This window comes from Giraffa tippelskirchi, chromosome 3, assembly GCF_054371585.1.
Source record: "Giraffa tippelskirchi isolate mGirTip1 chromosome 3, T2T-mGirTip1v1.2.pri, whole genome shotgun sequence".
In the NCBI taxonomy this organism is placed as follows: domain Eukaryota; kingdom Metazoa; phylum Chordata; class Mammalia; order Artiodactyla; family Giraffidae; genus Giraffa; species Giraffa tippelskirchi.
This window is the reverse complement of record NC_137277.1, coordinates 84,337,025-84,360,649: the sequence shown is the minus strand read 5'-3', so window position 1 is coordinate 84,360,649 and position 23,625 is coordinate 84,337,025. Positions and strand designations below refer to the sequence as shown.

Sequence of the window (23,625 nt, the reverse complement as noted above, 5' to 3'; positions counted from 1 at the left end):
TTCAGCTCTTTGTGACGCTATGGACTATAGCCCACCAGGCTCCTCTGTCCATGGGATTCTCCAGGCAACAATACTGGAGTGGGTTGCAGTTCCTCCTCCAGGGGATCTTTCTGATCCAGGGATCGAACTCGTGTCTCCTGAGACTCCTGCATTGCCGGTGGATTCTTTACCGCTGAGCCACCAGGGAAGCCCTCCCAAGTAGACAAGTTTGTCTAACCTCTCTGTAGAGCAAAAAGTTCACAGGGGCCCCATTTACCAGTGTGTCGGACCAGGATCTTTCCATGCACAACTGAAGGCCCTGGAATGTCAGCACCAATCTCAGGAAGCAAGAGCAGTGTGCAGTTTCTTGGGTGCCATCCAAGATGATCTGCCTCTGAGCCAAAACAGCAATGTGTTGCTCCTCAGACCAGAAGTAAGGAACACAAACAAAAGACTCAACCAGCAGTGGTCACAACCGACAATCAATGGCCACTGCAGAACTCCCAAGGCAAAGCCCCACATGGGCATTTTTCTCCACCCCCTGGGGAATCCCCACCATCGAAGGGCACACCCGAAGCACACACTTACATTCACCTGCATACGATGCTCGGTCTGAGACTATACAAAGGGCACATGACTGAGCAATAGCCTCTGCCTTCTGAGAAATTGCAAAGGCTGATGTATACAAAACTCAGCAATACGTGTTTTCCCAGCAACGTTTAGAATCGGTACTTCCTGGTTCTAACTGAAGTGTTCTTTAAAAGGGGTAAGCCAAAGACGTGTGTGTGTGTGTGTGTGTACACGCACCTGTGGGTGGCAGATGGTGAGGACACGTGGTTTCAGGGTTGGGACCATGTGTGCACTAATATAGAATAAGGATGCATATAATGGATGAGTGTAGGCATGTGTGAGCTAGTGTGATTTTCATTGCATTTAAGAAAAACAAGATCTGCCAGACATACCTGGACTTATCTGGCTCATATCTCACCCCCACAAATAACATTACAAGATAATCTAATGGTCTTTTTCTAAAAATAAAATAAAATTCGAGTATAAATGAAGAACCCTATGAGTTACACATAATACAGCCACCCTATTTTAGCTAATGAGAAATATGACATCTATTTCTCTCCCTTATTTATCAAATGCTTAGTCAAAAACAGGTAAAGTAACATTTCAGACTTAAACCGAGTCTCCAACTGATGAGTTAAACTGTTAACAGCTGCACTGTTTAGAAGCACCTTATCTGGAGACCTCAGGTGTATCCCATCACAGGCATTGCAGACATCCTAGCCTCACCCTTCTCCCCATTCTTACAAATTCCTTTACTCTTCGCACAGGGCTTTATTGCTGTCAAGGTCATATGATGACTAGGCAACGAAGCTGGGGTTATAAAACAAGTGGTAAACGCCTAGTCTATGGCTCCTACAGCTCTTTTCACTTGACTACTCTACCTTTAGCAGAGGATTCAGTGCCACAGCAATTAAGTAAATAAGCTATTTGATATCAGGCCTTAACATGGAAGTGACTTGACATTCAAGAGTCTATCTCTGAGGATTGAGGGACATCCAAGAACAGGGGCAGAGTGAAAGTGAAGGTAGGGCAGTGGGGATCCATGCCCTCAGGCAACAGCATATGGGAGCCCCAAGAAGATGAGTGTTTGCAAATCCCCAAACTGTGATCAGTGCCCAGTTCCCCCTGGGCACCACCTTCCCTCACTGTCACTTTGGCTAAATCCTAATGCATTTCCCTACCAAGGCCAAGCAGGTACCCAGAACCCAGTCCAGCCTTAGGACTCTGGCTAGTTGGGGGCCAGTGGATTTCTGGCCTTGAGAAAGACCTGTGTTTTTGAGAGGTGGAGAGTTCAGAGTCCTGTAGGACTGGGCCAGCCCTGCAGACTCAGGGTCTAGAGATCCTTCTGTTCTTATCAGACTTCACATCTGACTGCACTGAAGTCTGCCTTAAGACTGTGAGAAGCATAGGGACGAGGTTGCATTCTTTGAGCTCACTCAGCTTCTGTGGACCTTTGGGCTCTGCAAAAGGACACATATTCTGAGGAATTCCTCTGGCTATGTTATGCCAGGATTTCAGCCTCAGTCTCACTGGGGACCATGTGTTTCTCCCTAAGGCAGCGAGGCTCCCTCCAGGTAGACATGCCAGTGAGCCCATCTGGTCTGTGGTCATTTCCCAGCAGGAGGCCCTTGGCTTATTCAGGCCCTGACAGTTTGGCAGGAAGTACAAACTTATCTTTCTGAGGACACTGATCTGGACAATTCCACCTCATTCAGGAGACAAAGCTCTCAGAGGGTCCAACTCTGATGTGTTCTTTCCTTAACAGGACGTCCCTTCATGAAGTTTCCTAGCCTTTAAAACACTCACATTAAAAAGACAGCAACAATTTATTATGGCAGACATCAAGGACTCACAAGGTTTCTTAATTTTCAGTTCCAACGTCTGCTGCCCAGGCACAATCTTTTTGCCATCTGTGTCAGGTTAGTTACAAAGCACTGTTATTATTCTGGGCTACACAATGTTGGCCGGACCTCATCGAATACAAGAAATTTTGTGGATTGATTTAGCTATTCTGTTCATATAAACGAATCCAGTTGTACAGCTGTTTCTGATTAGTCAATGTACTGCTGGAGTTATATACAAATAATTTTATAATGAACTCAGCAACTACAAGGACAGGAGCAGTGGAATCGAGCCTCACCTCCCAGAAAAACAAGCAGGAGCATAAGAGCAGGGGCTTTCACTCACACTCCAGGTCTAAATTCCTATCTGCAGTGATTCACTTTTTCCTCTTGATGTAATTCAGCATAACTTATAACTAATGCTCTCAAAGAATGCTTGTTTTCAGACTTTAAGAGTCAAGAGGGAAACCTAGTTAGTTGTGCAAGCTTAAAACTCCTTTAAAATTTCCCATCTTTGCATTTTATAAGTTTCCATTTTTCCTGTTAAAACGTTTATATTTCCTGAGACAATTTCTTACATATTTCAAAAGAGAAAACTGGGATCAAAAGATCTATATTTACTTTGTTATATGCAGATATCAAGTGTTTTGTTTCATTTCAATACAGAACAATTAAGCTTGGTGAATTTAGGCTGAAGCTTCTCTTCTCCAGGTCTAGAAGACAAACCACATGCACCTTAGAAACTTAAGGAAAAGACAGGGCATGAATAATTCAAATGCATGGAATTTTTTTAAAAAGTGACAAGTTCTCCCGAAAGAAATAATGTGAAACAAAACAGGAAAAAGAGATTATAAAGTTTATACTTCTAAAATGAATTACATTGGCAAGGATGTAGGGAAGCAGATATTTTCAAATAGTTTTAGTAAGACTGAATTACTACAGCTTTTAGCAAGTAATACACCACTTTAGAGACTCTGACAGAAATCAAAGCTTCTGTTCAGAATACACGGATGTACAGGGAAGAGTTGTAGTGGCACAAAACTTGAAACAATATGAATGGTTAAATTATGGAATATTAACCAGCCATAATATAAATGAATTTTTAATTTGGAGGGAATGTCTATAATGTTCTGTTATGTGAAAAAAACTCTTGTAGATATCAAAAAGAGACCTTCACCTCCACGTTTACAGTAGCATTATTTACAATAGCCAATATAAGGAAACAACTTAAGTGTCCATCAATGGATGAATGGATACAGAAAATCTCTGTCTCATATACACATAACTGGAATATTATTCAGCCAAGATAGAGAATCAAGATTGCCGGGAGAAATATCAATAACCTCAGATATGCAGATGACACCACCCTTATGGCAGAAAGTGAAGAAGAACTAGAGCCTCTTGATGAAAGTGAAAGAGGAAGGTGAAAAAGTTGGCTTAAAGCTCAACATTCAGAAAACTAAGATCATGGCATCCGGTCCCATCACTTCATGGCAAATAGATGGGGAAACAGTGGCTGACTTTTTTTAACTGGGCTCCAAAATCACTGCAGATGGTGATTGCAGCCGTGAAATTAAAAGACGCTTCCTCCTTGGAAGGAAAGTTATGACCAACTTAGACAGCATATTTAAAAGCAGAGACATTACTTTGTCAACAAATGTCTGTCTAGTCAAGGCTATGGTTTTTCCAGTGGTCATGTATGGATGTGAGAGCTGGACTATAAAGAAAGCTGAGCACAGAAGAATTGATGCTTTTGAGCTGTATTGTTGGAGAAGACTCTTGAGAGTCCCTTGGACAGCAAGGAGATCCAACCAGTCCATCCTAAAGGAAATCAGTCCTGAATATTCATTGGAAGGACTGATGCTGAAGCTGAAACTCCAATACTTTGGCCACCTCATGCGAAGAGCTGACTCATTGGAAAAGACCCTGATGCTGGGAAAGATTGAGGCCAGGAAGAGAAGGGGACGACAGAGGATGAGATGGTTAGATGGCATTACCGCCTCAATGGACATGGGTTTGGGTGGATACTGGGAGTTGGTGATGGACAGGGAGGCCTGGTGTGCTGCGGTTCATGGGGTCGCAAAGAGTCAGAGATGACTGAGAGACTGAACTGAACTGAAGAGAGAGAAGGAAATCCTTCCATGTGTGAAAACATGGATGACTCCTGAAGGCATCATGCTAAGTGAAACAACTTCAAAAAAGACAGATGCTGTATCATCTCACTTACATGTTATATGTGGAAACTGAAAAAAGTTGAACTTGCAGAAATAGAAAGTAGAATGATGGTTACCAGGGCTGCTGAGGGGAGGGAGTAAGAGAATTGTGACATGTTGGTTAAAGGTTATAAAGTTGCAGTGGGAAGATGAGTAAATTCTAGGGATCTAATGAACAGGATTGTGATTATAGTTAACATTTCTTTAAATACTTGAAAGTTGCTAAGAGACTAGCTCTTAAATGATTTCAACACTAAAAAAGATGATAATTTCATGACATGATGGAGGTATTAGCCAACTTATGGTGGTAATATATTATAATACATGAGTGAGTCAAATCAATACGTTGAATACTTCAAACTTACACAATGTTATATGTCAATTATACCACGATTAAAAAATCATGTAGCTTAATCTGTATAATGTTTCTATTTTTAATAGAAAGATATATTTACATATATATTTGTATATAGTTTTATAAGCAAAGAGAAAAAGAAGGGCATATCCCAAATTGATAATATCAATTACCTCGAGTGGTTAGATTTGAGAGACATAGGAGAAAACTTACAAACTTTTTCTTTGTATACTGCTTTCTCATTTATCTTATTTATGTCAAGCACATAATACTTTAATAATCTCAACAAGGTAAAAACTATAATTTATTTTTTTAAGTGATAAGAAACACATTTTCAGCAAAAACAAGGAAGCAAAGACCGAATTATAAAGACTGAGCACCTGGCTTGGTGGTTAACAAAAGGGACATGTTTCATCACAGAAGAGATAATGTATACAATAATCCTGTACAGAAAGGAATGTTACAGTGAAAATAATACCATAATAACTCCTGTACAGTCCTTTAACCAACTGAAGAATTGTCTTTTCTTTCTGTTCTCCCAGTTACTCATCAAAGGGAGAAGATTAAGGAGGAAGGTTTACAATATTTAATTAATAAGGTTCTAGCTCCAACAGCTTTGTAAAGTATCAGGCAAAGTAAAGTAATTCCCAATTTTAACAATGATCTAACTTTTTATTTGGTCTCAAATAACATGTGAGGCTTTTTTTTTTTTTTTAAACAGTGCTAAAACTCTAGGGAAAAGAACAATGTGGAATTTTACTCACAAAACCTGAGATTATCTATGCTGATGCTTTAGGTTATATCTTACCATCAATCCCCAACCTTTTGAGCACCAGAGACCATTTTCGTGGAAGACAATTTTTCCACAGACTGGGGGAGGTAGGAGATGATTTGGGGATTATTCAAGTGCTTTACATTTACTGTGCACTTTATTTCTATTATTATTACATCAGCTATACCTCAGATCATTAGGCATTAGACTCCAGAGGTTGGGGAAAAAGTGAAAGTGAAAGTCGCTCAGTCATGTCCGACTCTTTGCAACCCCATGGACTATACAGTCCATGGAATTCTCCAGGCCAGAATACTGGAGTGGGTAGCCTTTCCCTTCTCCAGCGGACATTCCCAACCCAGGCATCAAACCCAGGTCTCCCACATTACAGGCAGATTCTTTACCAGCTGAGCTACAGGGAAAGTAGAGGTTGGGGACCCCTGTCTAAAACTATGCGTGGCAATCAAATTCTGGACTTAATAGATAAGAAAAGGCACTGCTAAAGTAAATTACTACTTTTGAAAGATTTTCTTTAAAAAGACCTCAACTCTTTTGCCTTTTTCTAGTTTCTCAATTTTTGAATTAGAAATTTCTGTACCATCTGAAAACTCAACTTAGTGTCCCTCAGCCTGCCTTCTGGGACTTGGGAAAGATAACTGGTTGTCTTCTTTTATCCTTCCTGCCCCCACCCTTTTCTCCCCATCCATCACCCTAGTTTTTCCTGAAAGTCCCGCCCACTGCACATATGTGTTCTGCTTACATTATACAAGCCTCTTCAAGAACAGCCCATTTCTTTCCCCTTTTATCTTGGGCTGATCTGACTGCCTCCACTCTTTAAATATCCATCCCCATAACACAAGGCTATTGTGGTCAAGACACTGATCTCACTGTTTACATTTTTTGAAAAAAATAGCTAGGGTACATGTTTTCTCAAGATATTCTCCAAAGTCTAAAGGTTCTCTGCTTTCAAAATCTATTCCTCTATGCCTAAGGGGAAAAAAAGTTTCCTAGTTTCCTGAAATATTATTTGTTAACATATTCAACACTTTAAAGTGACACCATTCTAAGATGTAGCTAGATTTCTTTCCTGGTCCTTCCCAGGCCTAAATCTTCAGTCAAGAGATCTTATCTCCTGCTTATGTCTATAGAAAAATGCTTGAGAAGTTTCAGAAATGGGCTGGGTGACACACAAGTAGTTGAAAAGCAAGAAATTCAACTAACTGCTCATTTGGTCTGTTTTATAATTATACTGATGCTGTCAGTGAATTGGCTGGTTCTTTAACTTGACTCAATGGACTAGTTGTCTGGGTATCATTAGCAAGAGCTAACAGATGGGAAGATGGTCAGTGAACAGGCATATATATTCACCCAACAGTAAAATGCCATGCAGCTACTAACAACATAGTAGCAATATGTCCAAAAAATACTAAAAAAAATCAGGCAATCAAAATGCAAATATCCATAAAACACAGTTTCGAATAAGGGGGGTGGAGGAGGGAGAACAGGAGGAATGTAATCAAACTGTGTTTAGCTGTTACAGTGAGGTAAGGTGTACATATTACATATACAATATTTAAGGTAATCAAGTACTGTCTATGAGAGAACATTAAATTTAAACAATGTCAACGTGCATAGATATTCAATCCTGAATATTCATTAGAAGGACTGACGTTGAAGATGAAACTTTAATACTTTGGCCACCTCAGGTGAAGAGCCGACTCATTAGAAAAGACCCTGATGCTGGGAAAGACTGAAGGCAGGAGGAGAAGGGGACGACAGAGAATGAGATGGTTGGATGGCATCACTGACTCAGTGGACATGAGTTTGAGCAAGCTCCAGGAGATGGTGAAGGACAGGGAAGCCCGGCACGCTGCAGTCTGTGGGTGAGCAAAGAGTCGGAAACAACTGAGTGACTGAACAACAACAGCAACATAGATATACATAAACATATATAGATGTGTGTTGTCTTAAGAAAAATAGAAATTATATAAAACTATTATTTTAAACTGTAATTGACTCCTCTGGCTCGGGAAACTATTTGGACCTCAATTTTCCATTTTATTCACAATTTCCTTCCTCCTGTAGACAGCTCTTACCTAAGAGAACTATTTATCTTCCAAATACAAAAGAATCTGTGGCAGTCTGAGGAAAGGCTAGGGTCCTTCAATTCTGCTTATACTCCTTTCTCAAGTTTTACATCTCAAGTGATGTAAAAGAAAAAAAGAAAAGAAAAAGATGGAAAAATCGGTGGGTGGGAGAGTCCAAAATCTCACTAATGTGGACGTGAACCACATACATGTATTAGATCAGGAAATGTTACTTCTTAAGTTGTACAATGATAATTCCCATATTCCCCACCAGGCTACAATCTCATTTCTTTATTATTAGGATCACTGTTATTGTTCAACTTGGAAGATATACAGATAAACAGCACTTAAAGATAATTATGTATGTGATAAAAAGTAATGTTGTACACAGATCAATCATGATGAAGGATGAAATTACTCTTAGAATGAAATGAAACTTGTTCCCCAGCATCTTCAGAAACCAACATCAAGATCTACTTTGCCTTCATAAAAAAATTCGCTCACTTCAAATCTCACAACCAGAGTGGCACAAATAAACTGACATTCAACAAATGTTAACTGAGAACCTATTATTTCTGAGAGAATTTTTTTTAAGGTTTTTTAATTTATTGCCTCCAGAGAGTTTCCAATCTAACAAGGAAAAAAAAAAAAAGCACATGCAAATGATTCCAAAACGGAATAAAGTGGATTCTTAGACACAGGTGAGGCCCAAACAGCCAGCCATTAGAATTTACTAAGAAGAGGAAGAAACAAACTCTAGGAGAGCATTTCAGCTTTTCTTAAGCATTTCTGCATGTTTTTACAATGTGAACCATGTTCATCGAAACCGCTAAACTTTGTCGGTGATTGTGTCTCCTGTTTATTTTAGCTAATTCTTCTTCTTTTTAATTTCCTTTTATCACTTAGTTGTATTAAAGTGAATCAAATTTTCAAAGTTTTCTATGATCTAGCCCAAATTTTATTAAGTCTTTCTTCCCCCTTCCTTCCTTCCTCCTTCCCTCCCCCCCTTTCCTTTCCTTTAACATTATCATTTACTATGTGTTTTTTTTAATTTAGTAGTCACACAACCCTGTTAGGTAGATTCTATACATACATGTGGAGCCTGAGACCAAGCGAAGTTAGGTAACTTGACCAAGGTCACATAGCTAGTGACAGAACTAGTATTCAAGCCAGGGGCAGTCTGATTCCACACTCTGCACTTTTAACCATTAACTTCCCCTTCTGCCATATTATACACTACCACAGATACCTGGCAGCAGCACTGTCCCGGACAATCTGCCAAGTGATGCCCTTCCATGACGTCATCGGACCTTCAGCACAACCCCAAAGGCAGATGGTTACTCTGATGTTAAAGATAAAGAAGCAGAAGTTGCAGGACATGTAAAAGACAGAGCTGGGGCTGGAAGCTCTGCCTGACCTCCTGGTCCATGCTTTTACTTTTACGGAACTTTGCAGGTGGTATGACATCAGTACCACCTGGAGGGCTTTCAAAAATAGATTCCTGGGCCTCACCCCAGCCTTATAGAATCAAGACTGTAGAAGTCACACCCTGACTAAGGACCGCATACTTCAACACTGGTTAAAGTGTGCTAGGTGGCATGGCATTACTCAACTAATTGAAGGTATTCTGGGGAATTGGTGAGTCTCAGAGTTTTTATTATTCCAAAGTATACAAGAGACAGAGTTAATTATTTTAACCTGACTGCAATCTCTACACAGTAAAGAACAACTGATAGATGTTGGACTGGGCAATGAAGTGGGTAAGAAAGTGTTTTTCTTCCAGGGAGGAGACAGCTGCCCGTTTCGTTGATTGGAGCAAGGAAGATGGAACACAGTATACACATGCCCATGAATCTCCCCAGGCCTGGCACATGGCAGACACTTTAAATACTTGTTAGATGGACAAATGAGGGGAGATTGACTCCCTCCAGCTGGAAGTAACTTCATTCTCCTCTACATTCCCTGTATTTGATCTGTACCTTTTTTCATCTTATTTACCACATTCTGCCCTGCATTCCTGCTGTTCAAAACCGTATCTCATCTCCACCAGAAGGTAAGCATTCAGGGCCAAATTCCACCTCCTTCTGAGTCAGGTCTCTTTTTCTTCCCCGACACAGGGCACAACAGTGATCTCCAAAAGGAACCCCCAATGCCAAATGAGCATTTTGCTTGTTTTCGACTATGACTTGATTCACATATGTGGGTCCTGCTTACTCACCAGGCCCATCAAACCTTCCATCACTGTAGTATAATTGTGAATTGCTGGGGCACAGGGGTAGAGAAACCTCTGTATGAAAATCACGAGGAATCTGGTAGACCTCATGGGAGGGTGGGCTTCAGGAAGATGATGGCTCTGGGAGACAAGATTTCAAACAACAGATGCTTAAAAGTGAAGGGGTTACAGCAACAACAACAAAAAGGCACTTTGGTTTAATTCTGTTCTCCTGATGTGCAATGTAAAGACCCTGTATGTTCCTAGAATTACAACCACAGTGAGGACCATCCTGAAGTATTTCAGGCAGTGACAGAGACCAAATAAGAAATACTTCCCACAAAAGCAGGCTCATCCCTGGCCTGGGCAACTGAGATAGTACAAGATAGTACGTTTGAAAGGCAAAGGCACCTCACCTTCTCGTCACTGCCCTGTGCTGTGCTGCTTTTTGCTGTTTCACATGTCATTGTCATTATTCCACTCGATCCTCACACCAAGAGATGGAGGAAGAGCAAATATTATCAACCCCAATTCTTGGATGAGATAAGTGAGGCTCAAGTCACACCTAACATGCATGATATGCCTAAAGTGAAAGTCACTCAGTCTTGTCCGCCTCTTTGTGATCCCGTGGACTGTAGCCTGTCAGGCTCCTCTGTCCATGGAATTCTCCAGGCCAGAATACTGTAGTGGGTAGCCATTCCCTTCTCCAAGAGATCTTCCCAACCCAGAGATTGAACCCATATCTCCCTCATTGCAAATGGATTCTTAACCATCTGAGGCACCAGGAAAGCCCATGATATGCCTAAGCAACCAGAAAGTGGCTGAACACACAGTAGACACTTAATTGGTGAAACGAACAAACAAGTGAAAGAAGGCATGAATCTCCACCCCTGGAAGTAACCCCATTGTCTCTAAGTGTATCAGAATCTGATCTTAACTTGCTAACAAATCTTTCTGTTCTACATCACACAAACCTAAGAGTTTAGGTGCTGCTCAGGGAACCAAAGCTATGGCAAAGGTTAGGTAGGTCCCAAGGAAGAAGATGATTTTAATAACATCTGCAAAGTCTAGCCTGCACAATTCCACTCAACAAGTGGCTGAGGATTTAGTCCCTGAGAGACTCAACCAGGGGATAGCAGGCAGGCAGAGATACACAGTAGAGTGGAAGGCAGAGTTTCAAACACCCTAAAGAACGGTTAGGGCTTCCCAGGTGACGCTAGTGGTAAATAAAGAATCTGCCTGCCAATGCAGGAGAGGTAGTTTCAATCCCTAGGTACGGAAGCTCTCCTGGAGAAGGGAATGGCAACCCACTCAAGAATTCTTGTCCGGAAAATTCCATGGACAGAGGAGCCTGGCCAGCTACAGTCCATGGGGCTGCAAAGCGACAGCCACGATTGAGCACACACACACTGATGGCCTAATGAGTTCTTTTATCCGTTACAGAAAAAGGCTTTTTTGAAGGGGAAAAATATGCCAATGACTCAAAATGAAGCTACTGTATTGTTTTGGAATTGTGTTGGGAAACTGGCAAAAGAAAACCCACCACGGGCGGGACTCTGTCCAGGGCTCCGTGGCTGCACTGCCTGAAGTCTGCGACTAGCCACGGCCAGCGGTCCAGTGACCATCCAGGAGACAACAGTGACACACAATTTTCAGAAAGAGGGGCCAAGTCCATCCAGTTACTGCTGACAACCTGAGAGGCTTCCCAGATAACTGAGATAAAGTCAGGAGCCCAGGCAGGAATATGTATTACTCCGGGATTCAGCAGGACCAGATCTAGCCAGGCTCAGTTCCTCACAGACACACCCTTTGTTAATCTCAAAAAGTTCAAAGTCTAACTACGAACTGAAGATTTGGGTCACCCTGACTGGGTCAGCTGGTTTCTTTTACTTACTCTTGCAACTTTAACTGTTCTTTTTTAAAAAGAAAAAATAGAGGGAAGCGAAGCTGTCCGGAAAGTTCGGGAGAGGCCCCAAGAGAAAAGCGCTGACACGGATTGGAAGTCCTCTAAGGTCGCTGCACACATCGAACGCGCGCCCGGGGCGCGAGCAGCAGTCTGGGGCACCCGGCGGGAGGAGAGCTGGGGAAGCAGAGTCGTGGGATGGGCACAATTCCCTAGCGAAGAAGGCGACGCGGCTCCAGAGCAGGAACTGGCCCCAGGGATGCCCGAAAGCCCCCATCCGCCTGCGCTGGGGCTGGGAAGCAGTGCGGCGGAGTCCCGCCCCAGCGCATCCCCGCAAAGCCCCCGCAGCGGGTATCTACGGCGCGAGCTGGGGGCGAGACCCCCGGGCGGCCCCAGGCTCGACAGAGCCCAGCAGCGCGCCCAGCCCTGAAAACGCCCGCGTCCGGAGCCCACCGCTCCGCGGCCCCTTCTTCCCCCGCCCGCCGGCACCCGCAGGACGCGCGATCCGCTGGGCCCGAGTTGCGCCCCTCCGGAGACCGCGCACCCGTGCCCCCGCCCGCAGCGGACGCAGCCCCGACGTCCCCCGCCCGCGCCCACCCGGCGCCGAGCCGCGCTGCCCAGCGCCGCCGTCCAGTCCAACCCCTCCCCGGGGTCCCCGGCGGCTGCGAGGGTCTTCAGGGGCGCTGCCCTGAGTCCCCGGAGCCCGATCGCACCCTCGGCGGCGGCGGCGGCGCGTCCCTTACCGAGCAGCGGCTCCGTGCGGCTCCAGGGCCCCGCGGCGCGCCGGGCATTTTTTTCTGGGAAACTTCTCCCCGGTCCGTAGGGCTGAGCCGGTCGGGCAGGAAAAGCTCTCAGCGCCGGGAGGCTGAGACCATCCGGGAACTTCGCTGGATGTAAACCCTCCCCCTCGGCTCCCCCCACCCCGCCCCGCGGCCCCGCCACATGTGGACGCGCTGCGAGGCCGCCGCCGGCCCTTCACCCGCCTCTCTGTGCGCCGCGCCCGCGCTCCCTGGTGCTGAGGTTCCGCGTCCCACGGACTGGCGAGCCCCGAGGTACACGGCAGGAGTGGGGCGATTAGGAGACTGGGGCTCGTGCGTCGCTCCGTCCACCTCCCTTGTGCTTGCAGAGGAGCGGGAACTGGAAGGGGTGTCCAGCCGAGGGCCCTTTCCCTCATGGACTGCTAGCTTCTCCAGCTTCCCGCTGTCGAGGTGCCCCCTCTCCAACCCCAAGCGGAAGCCTTTTCTCCTCGCCTTCTCTGCTCTCTAAAGAGAGATCGTGCTTCTGGAAACCTTAAATTCAAATTCATCTTAAAAATGAATCTTAATATGGAGTGGCATCCATGGAGGCCCAAGGTCTGTCCGCATCTGTCTCCCTGACCACTGCGTGGGGAAGCTGTGCTGCTCTTCTCGAGGAAAATGCCCGTTGTCCCCACCAAGAATCAGCTGGGGTTGAGTAGTTTTGCTCCTAGTGGAGATGGATGTATCATCAGCCACCCACATCTTCAAATACGGTAGCATCAACTGCAAACATTTGGAGAAAGCTGAGATCCTCCTCTCTGGCTTGAGCTGTTACTGGCCGGCCCTGAAGGCCGCCACCTCCAGGCTCCAAAGAAAAGTTAACACTCACTAAGACAACGCATGTTAGAACGTGTGCATTTGAAAAGAACAAGTTATCATTGATACAATAACCATTTAATCATAGTGCTAAGATATCAAGGCTGTGTATCGCCTTAAATGAAAGCAGAGAAGTTGGGAATATATGCACTTCAGAATTGATGTCCTAGACTAAGAAGGTGGTCAGTCCATCCTTCACTTTAAGCTATCTGCTCCTATGCCAGTTCCCATGTGCACACTTCTACCTTGACATGTTCTTAACAGATATAGTAATCCTTCTGACAAAGAGATTAGTAATATGGGAAACTTCTCAATGACAAATTTTGTCCCTAAGTGTACCCATCTTTTAAAGCTTCACTGTATACTTCATCATTCCATCACTGGAAGCTTTTCTTTTTCAACCATTTCTATGATGATATGCATATATTTTGTTTTATATAAAATGAAGACAATTGATTTCATATATCAGTATATTATTCTAGACTTGAGAAAAAAATCAGTAGCACTTAATCACAATCATGAAAATTAAGCCCAGGAGCTGCCTCCCTCCCATCAGCTCTCTAAGTCTCAATTTTTGCCCCAGTCAAATGGGCTTCCCTGGTGGTTTAATGGTAAAGAATCTGCCTGTAATGCAGGAGACACAGGTTTGATCCCTGGGTTGGGAAGATCCCCTAGAGAAGGGAATGGCAACTCACTGCGGTATTCTTGCCAGGAAAATCTCATGGACAGAGGAGCCTGGCAGGCTACAGTCCACGGTGTCACAAAAGAGTCGGATGCAACTTACTAACTAAACAACAACAAATGTAAAGGCAGCTGGTTCACTGCAGTGCTCCCAGCACCTGGAACATTCCTAGTATTCATTACCATGGGATGAAAGAATAACAAGCATTAACCTAGGTCCTTTTAGCAATACATCTATTATCTCATTTAATTCTCAAGGCAGAATTGGCTAAATAGATATTTGTCACTGTTATACAGATGAGGGACTTCCAAAGGCACGAGCTTTTCCAAGGAGGGGTGGTGAGAAGCACAAGTCCAGAGGAGTTTGCTCCGACTGCTAGTTTCTGGTGCCCCTACAGGAGCTTCCATCCAGGCCAGAGAGGAAGGTAAAAGGCCTGAAACTCACAGCTTCTGAGTAAGTGTCTCAAGGAGAACATGTGGGCTGTAGGTTTTACTCATGGGGGGAATGGACTTAATGACATGAAAGGCATTTGTTCTGATGACTCTGGTGGATGATGAAGCCTTGCTTCTTGGTCAGGTGTCAGGACAGGTACCTGCAAAGACCTTGTGTGTGTGATAAGTCGCTTCAGTCGTGTCTGACTTTTGTGACCCTATGGACTGTAGCTTGCCAGGCTCTTCTGTCCATGGGTTTCTCCAAGCAAGAATACTGGAGTGGGTTGTCATGCCCTCCTCTAGGGGGTCTTCCCAACCCAGGTATGGAACCGGTGTCTCTGGCATCTCCTGCACTGGTATGCAGGTTCTTTACTGCTAGGGCTTCCCAGGTGGCGCTAGTGGTAAAGAATGCACCTGCCAAAGCAGGAGACAGATGTGGGTTTGGTCCCTGGATCTGGAAGATCCCCTGGAGAAGGAAATGGCAACCCACTGCAGTATTCCTGCCTAGGGAATCCCATGGACAGAGGAGCCTGGCAGGCTACAGTCTATGGGGTCACACAGAGTTGGACACGACTGAAGTGACTTAGTTTGTATGTACACAACCTGGGAAGCCCACTGAATAGATCTTAGGGTCCAAAGTCACAGGGTTTTCCAAATGTCCTCCTCCCATCACAAGAATCCAGGTGCCTAACTTCAGTGAGATGTGGCTGCACAGCTGGAGGATGAGGAGAAGTGGACCCTTAATACCATAACCAGTAAGTATGGCGACCCCAGGACTCAGTGTGGGCCTTTTCCTCCCTCCACAGTGTCAGCATTCTCAGGGAGTCCCTGCGCAAGTGTGGCCATGCTGGAATGTATTCCACCCTTTACTCTGCAGGAGTGGAGGATGCTGGGAGAGGGCAGAGAAGGCTGAATTTGTTTACTTTATTGTGGCAAATTGATATTTACTTTTAAAAAATGCTTTATGAACATGCTGTTAAAATATGATTGATCTGGAAGATAACTCTTTAAAAGGTGAAGTGGGCACTCACTAAAATATCACAAGAGTATTTTGAAGAATGATAATGTGTCATGAACCCAAGTGAATGATGAACTCAAGTTTCTGCAGTAGGTTTTAAAAGTTACAAAAATTAAATATATGTAACAATATCAGTTCAGTTCAGTCGCTCAGTCGTGTCTGACTCTTTGCAACCCCATGGACTGCAGCACTCCAGGCTTCCCTGTCCATCACCAACTCCCAGACTTTACTCAAACTCATGTCCACTGAGTCAGTGATGCCATCCAACCACCTCATCCTCTGTCTTCCCCTTCTCCTGCCCTCAGTCTTTGCCAGCATCAGGGTCTTTTCCAATGAGCTGGCTCTTCACATCAGGTGGCCAAAGTATTGAAGTTTCAGCTTCAGCATCAGTCCTTCCAATGAACACCCAGGACTGATCTGCTTTAGGATGGACTGGTTGGATCTCCTTGCAGTCCAAGGGACTCTCAAGAGTCTTCTCCAACACCACGGTTCAAAAGCATCAATACTTCGGTGCTCAGCTTTCTTTATAGTCCAACTCTCACATCCATATGTGACCACTGGAAAAACCACAGCCTTGACTAGATGGACCTTTGTTAGCAAAGTATTGTCTCTGCTTTTTAATATGCTGTCTAGGTTAGTCATAACTTTTCTTCCAAGGAGTAAGTGTCTTTTAATTTCATGGCTGCAATAACAATATAAAACATATCAAAATAATGATAATAAAATTAGCAAACGGTAGAATCTATGCAATGGGATTGAGTGAAAATCTGTAATTTGAGATTTATTATCTGTGTGAAAGTACTCAAAGATATTACTAAACTTAAAACTTTCAAAAACTTCGTGTATACACTCCTTTTTCCCCCCCCAAAAACAAATGTTCTAAATTTGCTCTTCTTTTCTGTGATAATAAATGGCCATTAGCAATATGCTACCTATTCAATAGTTGCGAAAAAAAATAAGTTCTCTTAATCCATCTTTTTAATGTAAAGTGACATTTTAATGATGTGAGAAACAGCCTTTGAAAAGAAATTTGTACTCTAGAAAGTATTTTTGAAAATAAATATTTAGAAGTATTTCTATCATCCTATAGTTTTTTTTTAAATGTTTATTATCTATTTACTTTGAAAATTTGAAGAATTTTAAATCTGCCTAGAAATCTTCCTATCAACGTATCTAGAAGAGAGAGGGACAACTGAGTTCTTTGTTAAAATTGTGAAATGCATCCAAGTCTAATAAGCTTGCAATAATAAATTATTGACCACAGGGAACAGAGAAATTTACCAGCTGAATGTCAATAAATACATTTACATAACAGGTGAGTGGGACTGAAAAAAATCACTGTGATTTCCAAAGTGCACTCACTGCTGTTCTTCTTTGTGGGGAGTCAGTAGCTGTTGCAAGGCCTCTTCTGCTAGGTCAGACACATGGTTCACAAGCAAGGAGTGTACTTTGAATTGGACCTTCAAATCCAATTTTATCACAAAGGGTTAAACCAAGGTTGTAAAAAATAATGGAGCAGTAAAAAGATCTACGGCTGCCAGAGGTTGGGGGCAGGGAGGAGAGATGAATAGATGGAGCACAGAGAATTTTTAGGGCAATGAAATTACTCTGTGTGATACTGTCATGGTGGATTCGTGTCATTATGCATTTATCAAAGCCCAGAAAACAGACAACACAAAGAGTGAACTCTAATGCAAACTATGGACTTCAGTTAATCATGTATCAATATTGGCTCATCATTTTATAACAAATGTACCATACTCATATGAGCTGTTATTAATTGGGAAAACCAAAGAGGAGAAGGTTTTGAGCAGGTATGTAGGAACTCTTTGTACTTGCTGCTCAATGTTTCTGTAAACCTAAAACTCTCCTCAAAATAAAGTCTATTTTTTTTAAATGAAGCATATTCAGTTATAGCTCTCTCAGAATGTTTTCATTGCATCTTTAAGTGAGAGCAAAATTTTTTGTACTTTAATAAGTAAAACATTTAGAAAATACCGTTTATCTCTAACTCATTTGCTTTAATTTATATATTTACGTATGTTTAATAATACACCATGGATTAGTATACTAATACCTGATTATAATCTGTAAGTCATTATCAATCTGTGTGTGTGGGGGGGGTTCGTCCTCAAACATTTTGTTTACGTTACACACATTCAAAATGATGGTTGCTCCCTGAACTAGTGCTTCCCTGAGGAGAAAGGCGGCATCACACGGCTCAGTGACTGTCTGGCAGCGGCTTAATAAGCACTCTTGGAAGGTGGTGCAGGAGCGTGAGTTACTGAGGCTGCCTTCCTGGGGCCGGCGTGGCACTAGCCAGGCAGCCTGCAGGGAGTGTGTCCCACGGAGCAGTGGTAGGATTAGGGGCTGAGGGACTTGGCTTCTGCAGAGAGCATAAAAGAACTGGAATATTCATGACCAGACCAAGTTACAGGCAGGCTGGGAGACAGGCGTGGAGCACTGCAAAAGCCAGGGCCTCTGGCAGGAGGCGGGGATGAGATTGGCTTACCCCCAGGCTATTAATCAACGTGGTAAGTCATGGTGGTCATGGGTAGGCCTAGCAAAGCTATAAAATGGGTAGATTTCACCAGCAAGGTCAGTTCCGGCGGCATGACGGGGCCTGTCAGACCTGCAGTATCAAAGATCACTGGAGTGATAAAACCCTTCGGGCTGGACTCGAGAGATTGGACTCAGAGGATCTGGCAGGGCTGATGTGGCCAGAGGAGCCAGTGAGGGCTGAGGGGTCAGCCAGTCAGGCCAGGCTAGCTGGCTCAGCCTTCCCTTCAGTTGGGAGGGAGAAGGTGGCTCCCATTTCCTTATTCATCACAGAACTGAATTAGGAAATGAAATCGCTACTTCTTGGGGCTTCCCCGGTTGGAGGTCCAGACAGTAAAGAAGCAATGCAAGAGACTGCCTGCAATGCAAGATACCTGGGTTTGATCCCTGGGTTGGGAAGATACCCTGAAGAAGGGAATGGTTACCCTTTCCAGTATTCTTGCCTGGAGAATTCCAAGGACAGAGGAGCTTGGTGGGCCACAGTCTATGAGGTCGGAAAGAGTTGGACACGACTGAGCTACTGACACTTTCTCTTTCGGAAAGAGTTGGACACGACTGAGCTACTGACACTTTCTCTTTCATGGCCGCTTCTTGGCCTGTAGAGAGTGCTGCTGGGCCATCCACCAGCTAGAGAAAACCCCCAATGCAGCCTCTCCCAATCCCTGGAGCCCCAAGTTCCTCTCAGATGATGCCCCATCATGTACAGCAGTGGTCAGTCACACCTTTTAAGAGCAGAGCTCTTGCTTTACACAACATTATGCAGAGCACCAAAAGTGTAAGGCCACCCAAGGCACAGCCGCCCTGGTGGAAGGGAGCTCAGATGTCTGTCCACGCTTGACTTCCAAAATAGACCCCCAGGCATAACTTGAGAACCACCTTCTAGAGAAGCAAGTGCAGGCCCCATGACATTCCTCCTATTTTACTCTCCAGTCTTGTCCTTGGCCACCCCTTGCTTTACATTTTATGCCCTAAAGCATAGCACTGTTCCCATGCATCTGAGCTCTTTTATGTCTCTGTCCTTTTGCTTGTGCTGTTCCTTCTGCTTGGGATGCCTTTCCACTGGCTGCCTCTGGCCCAATGTTCAGAATTCTACCTGTGACAGCATCTTCTCTGATAAGGTCTCTGGGCTCCCATAGTGCCTTTGAGGTGTCTACTTTTGAGAAGTTACCTCTTTCTACTGAAATACTTTCTGTACCCCACTAAGGTGGAGACTCCTCAAGGGCAGGAATTCCCATTTCTAGCACCTGGCATAATTGATACAATTGTTTAAACACTCTCAGTCATCAGTTTAGAATGCAAAGTGTCCTTTCTGGAAAGCATGTGGGAGAAGACAATGTGTAATAAAGGGAGGGGGCACAGTGCCTGAAAGCAGAGGGGAGAGGAGCTGGGGGGCTAGAGGGAAAATAAGCAGGACCTGTGGATTTTTGCTTGAAGTCACTGAAAGTTCGTTCCCAACAGGGCTTGGGCCTGACACACCTGGCACCACTGCTACCAATTAAACCTGGTAATAAGTAACTCTGAGAAGGTGCACTCTGGTGTGCAGTAGAAGAGCCTTTCCAGGAGTTCTGGAGGCTTTGGATCAGTTCCCTGAGATGTTTCGGGCCTCCAGGGATTCTAACCAGCGTAATGGACTTTTAAAAGGGAGACAGCTGAATGAGGAAAATTCGTTGGAGTCCCAAGGGAATGATAATGGTTTGGTTAAGGACTCCTTCAGATCTGTCTGAAGGAAGAAAACTCCTACTGGAATTGTTTTTTCATGGTTAGGGAAAGGGAGAGGGAAGAGGCATTGGATTTTGTATTATGAGAACCAGATGGATCCCAGCCTTGCTTTAATATATTGAACAATCTCTCTACTTTGATTTTCTCCATATCTAGAATGATCCAGCGTTGCTCACCTCCCAAGCTTCCCAAGTGCACTGCAAGAACAAACAGGACCAGCCCTGCCACTTGCTGGGCTTGTGACCTTGGGCAAATTTCTTTAAACTCTGTGAGCCTCAGTTTCCTCACACTTCAAATGGGACACTAATTGTATTCTAATTCCTTTAATTAATCCACAGAAAGCTCTTGATACAGGACCTGATATAGAGTGAGCACTCAATAAGAACTAAAGTTATTACCAACACACTGAACCATTTGGAGAAGTTTAATTGAGGGTAAAAAGGCAGATGAACTACCAAACAGCAAAGTATTTAATATTATAAAGCTGACCTGTGGCTCAGCAGCATTAGCATCAAGTGGGAGCTCCTTAGCAATACAAAGTTTGGGGCCCAACCCCAGACCTACTGCGTTTAATAAGGTCCCCCAGTTGATTCTTATGCATATTAAAGCAAGAATGTAGAAGCGCTGATGTATCTATCACTTTGTCATTTGGGGCAGGTTCCTCAATCTCCCCATCTCCTTTTGTCATCTATAAAATCCTGGCTCACAGGGCCGAGGGGGTGGTTAAATGATGTAATCTGTGCCAAGGGTCGAGGATGGCACCTGCACGTGTAAATGCCCTTCAGGATTTGCCGCTCTGCTCTTCAGCCTCCCACACCCGCCCGCGCCCCTGCCCAAGAGCCTTTGCGGCTCCGCTCTCCGCCCCTGCCCCCAAGAGCCTTTGCGGCTCCGCTCTCCGCCCCTGCCCCCAAGAGCCTTTGCGGCTCCGCTCTCCGCCCCTGCCCCCAAGAGCCTTTGCGGCTCCGCTCTCCGCCCCTGCCCCCAAAAGCCTTGCACCTGGGGCCATGGTTCAGCAGGAGCCAGACTGCCATGTTTGCGTCCTGACTTACCTCATCCAGAGCAAAGTCTGCCTGTGCGCCCTGGACAGCTACCTCTCTGCACCAAGTCTCAGTGTCCTCTCTAATAAAGCTGGATCAGTGATTGTACCTAGCTCTCAGGGATGCTGAAGTGAGATGTGCAGCTGAGGCTAGTGCTCAGCTTGATCCATAGGCGCCTACTGAGTGGAGTCCACCCTGCAGGCTCAAGGGTGCCCCTGACCCTCTGGAGCTTGTTGCCTCTTGCTGCCCAACCAACAGGTGCAGGAATTCCCTTGGTACCAGGGATGACAGGACCCACTCCCTACCAAGCAGAGAAACGAGAGAGGGCAGGCTGGCACAGGTGAGTGGACCTGTCTGACTTCTCCCTCTGGCCTCTAAGCCCCATGGGGTAGGACCTCTTCTGCCTAGCTCACCGGCAAGTTTGTGGAGGGTCGAAGGAGCCTAAGTTTGAGGAGCGTTTTACCTCCACATAACAAATGCATGTGCCGGGTGTACCTGTGGATAAAGGATAGAAGAGCACTGAAGGTATGAACATAGTGATGAGAGAGGAGACCCATCCCCACCTATCTGTCCTGGGCCAGCTAACCTGCTCTGTTAGGACTGAAGGAAAGACAACAACATTCCATGTTCTCATTATTGCCTCTAACACCCTATTGTCACAGTTCCTCTCAGTGACTCTGGTGTCACCATGAGAAGCGTGTCCCTTTAAGGAATGAACAGTCTCCTGAAACCCCAGCTGGCTTCTTTGAAGTTAGTGGATAACTTTTTATCTACTGCGGTTAATTTGGTGATGAGATCTCATTGCCTGGTGAAGAATCTTGTGCAATGAAGGCTGGTTTTTTTTGGTATTTTTTTATTTTATTGAAATAGAATAGATTTATAATATTGTTTACATCTGGTGTACAGCAAAATGATTCAGTTATACATACATCTACATTATTTTTCAGATTCTTTTCCATTATAGATTACTACAAAATATTGAATTTAGTTCCCTGTGCTTTACAGTAAATTCTTACTGTTTACCTATTTTATATACAGTAGTGTGTATCCCTAACACCTAACATATCCCTCCCCGCTTTTCTTCCTTTGGTAATCATGTTTGTTTTCTATGTCTGTGAGTCTGTTTCTGTTTTGTAAATAAGCTCATCAGTTCAGTTCAGTTGCTCAGTCTTGTCTGACTCTTTGCAACCCCATGAAATGCAACATGCCAGGCCTCCCTGTTCATCACCAACTCCCGGAGTTTACCCAAACTCATCTCCACTGAGTCAGCAATGCCATCCAACCATCTCAACTTCTGTTGTCCCCTTCTCCTCCTGCCTTCAATCTTTCCCAGCATCACGGTCTTTTCAAATGAGTCAGCTCTTCGCATCAGGTGGCCAAAATATTGGAGTTTCAGCTTCAACATCAGTCCTTCCAATGAACACCCAGGACTGATCTCCTTTAGGATGGACTGGTTGGATCTCCTTGCAGTCCAAGGGACTCTCAAGAGTCTTCTCCAACACCACAGTTCAAAAGCATCAATTCTTCAGCGCTCAGCTTTCTTTATAGTCCAACTCTCACATCCATACGTGACTACTGGAAAAACCACAGTCTTGACTAAAAGGACCTTTGTTGACAAAGTAATGTCTCTGCTTTTTAATATGCTGTCCAGGTTGGTCATAACTTTCCTTGCAAGGAGTAAGTTTCTTTTAATTTCATGGCTGCAATCACCATCTGCAGTGATTTTGGAGCCCTAAAAAATAAACTCAGCCACTGTTTCCATTGTTTCCCCAACTTTTCCCCATGAAGTGATGGGACCAGATGCCATGATCTTAGTTTTCTGAATGTTGAGCTTTAAGCCAACTTTTTCACTCTCCTCTTTCACTTTCATCCAGAGGCTCTTTAGTTCTTCTTCACTTTCTGCCATAAGGGTGGTGTCATCTGCATATCTGAGGTTATTGATAGTTCTCCCTGAAATCTTGATTCCAGCTTGTGCTTCCTCCAGCCTAACATTTCTCATGATGTACTCTGCATATAAGTTAAATAAGCAGGGTGACAATATACAGCCTTGACGGACTCCTTTTCCTATTTGGAACCAGTCTGTTGTTCCATGTCCAGTTCTAGCTGTTGCTTCCTGACCTGCATACAGGTTTCTCAAGAGGCAGGTCAGGTGGTCTGGTATTCCCATCTCTTTCAGAGTTTTCCACATTTTATTGTGATCCACACAGTCAAAGGCTTTGGCATAGTCAATAAAGCAGAAATAGATGCTTTTCTGGAACTCTCTTGCTTTTTCGATGATCCAGAAAATGTTGGCAATTTGATCTCTAGTTCCTCTGTCTTTTCTAAAACCAGCTTGACCATATGGAAGTTCACGGTTCACATATTGCTTAAACCTGGCTTGGAGAATTTTGAGCATTACTGTAGTAGCGTGTGAGATGAGTGCAACTGTGTGGTAGTTAGAGCATTCTTTGGCATTGCCTTTCTTAGGGATTGGAATGAAAACTGACCTCTTCCAGTCCTGTGGCCACTGCTGAGTTTTCCAAATTTGCTGACATATTGAGTGCAGCACTTTCACAATATCATCTTTAGGATTTGAAATAGCTCAACTGGAATCCCATCACCTCCACTAGCTTTGTTCATAGTGATGCTTCCTAA

At 44.3% G+C, this 23,625-nt stretch overlaps 1 protein-coding gene and 1 long non-coding RNA gene across 3 annotated transcripts in view; one reads left to right on the top strand and one right to left on the bottom strand.

Moving 5' to 3' along the window:
- The window catches only part of WIPF1 (WAS/WASL interacting protein family member 1), a 123,488-nt gene extending 110,565 nt beyond the window's left edge, over positions 1-12,923 (bottom strand). Inside the window, exon 1 of one of the 2 annotated variants that reach the window (XM_081584597.1) lies at positions 12,676-12,923. The gene's annotated coding sequence lies outside the window, so the exon portion shown is untranslated. The remainder of the gene's footprint in view (positions 1-12,675) is intronic. The other variant, XM_081584591.1, reaches the window with a different exon arrangement.
- Positions 12,924-20,912: 7,989 nt separating this feature from the next.
- Positions 20,913-23,625, top strand: part of LOC145543563 (uncharacterized) — a 52,061-nt gene continuing 49,348 nt past the window's right edge. The window contains exon 1 of the long non-coding RNA XR_014080868.1: positions 20,913-21,331. This is a non-coding gene — a long non-coding RNA (uncharacterized LOC145543563). The remainder of the gene's footprint in view (positions 21,332-23,625) is intronic.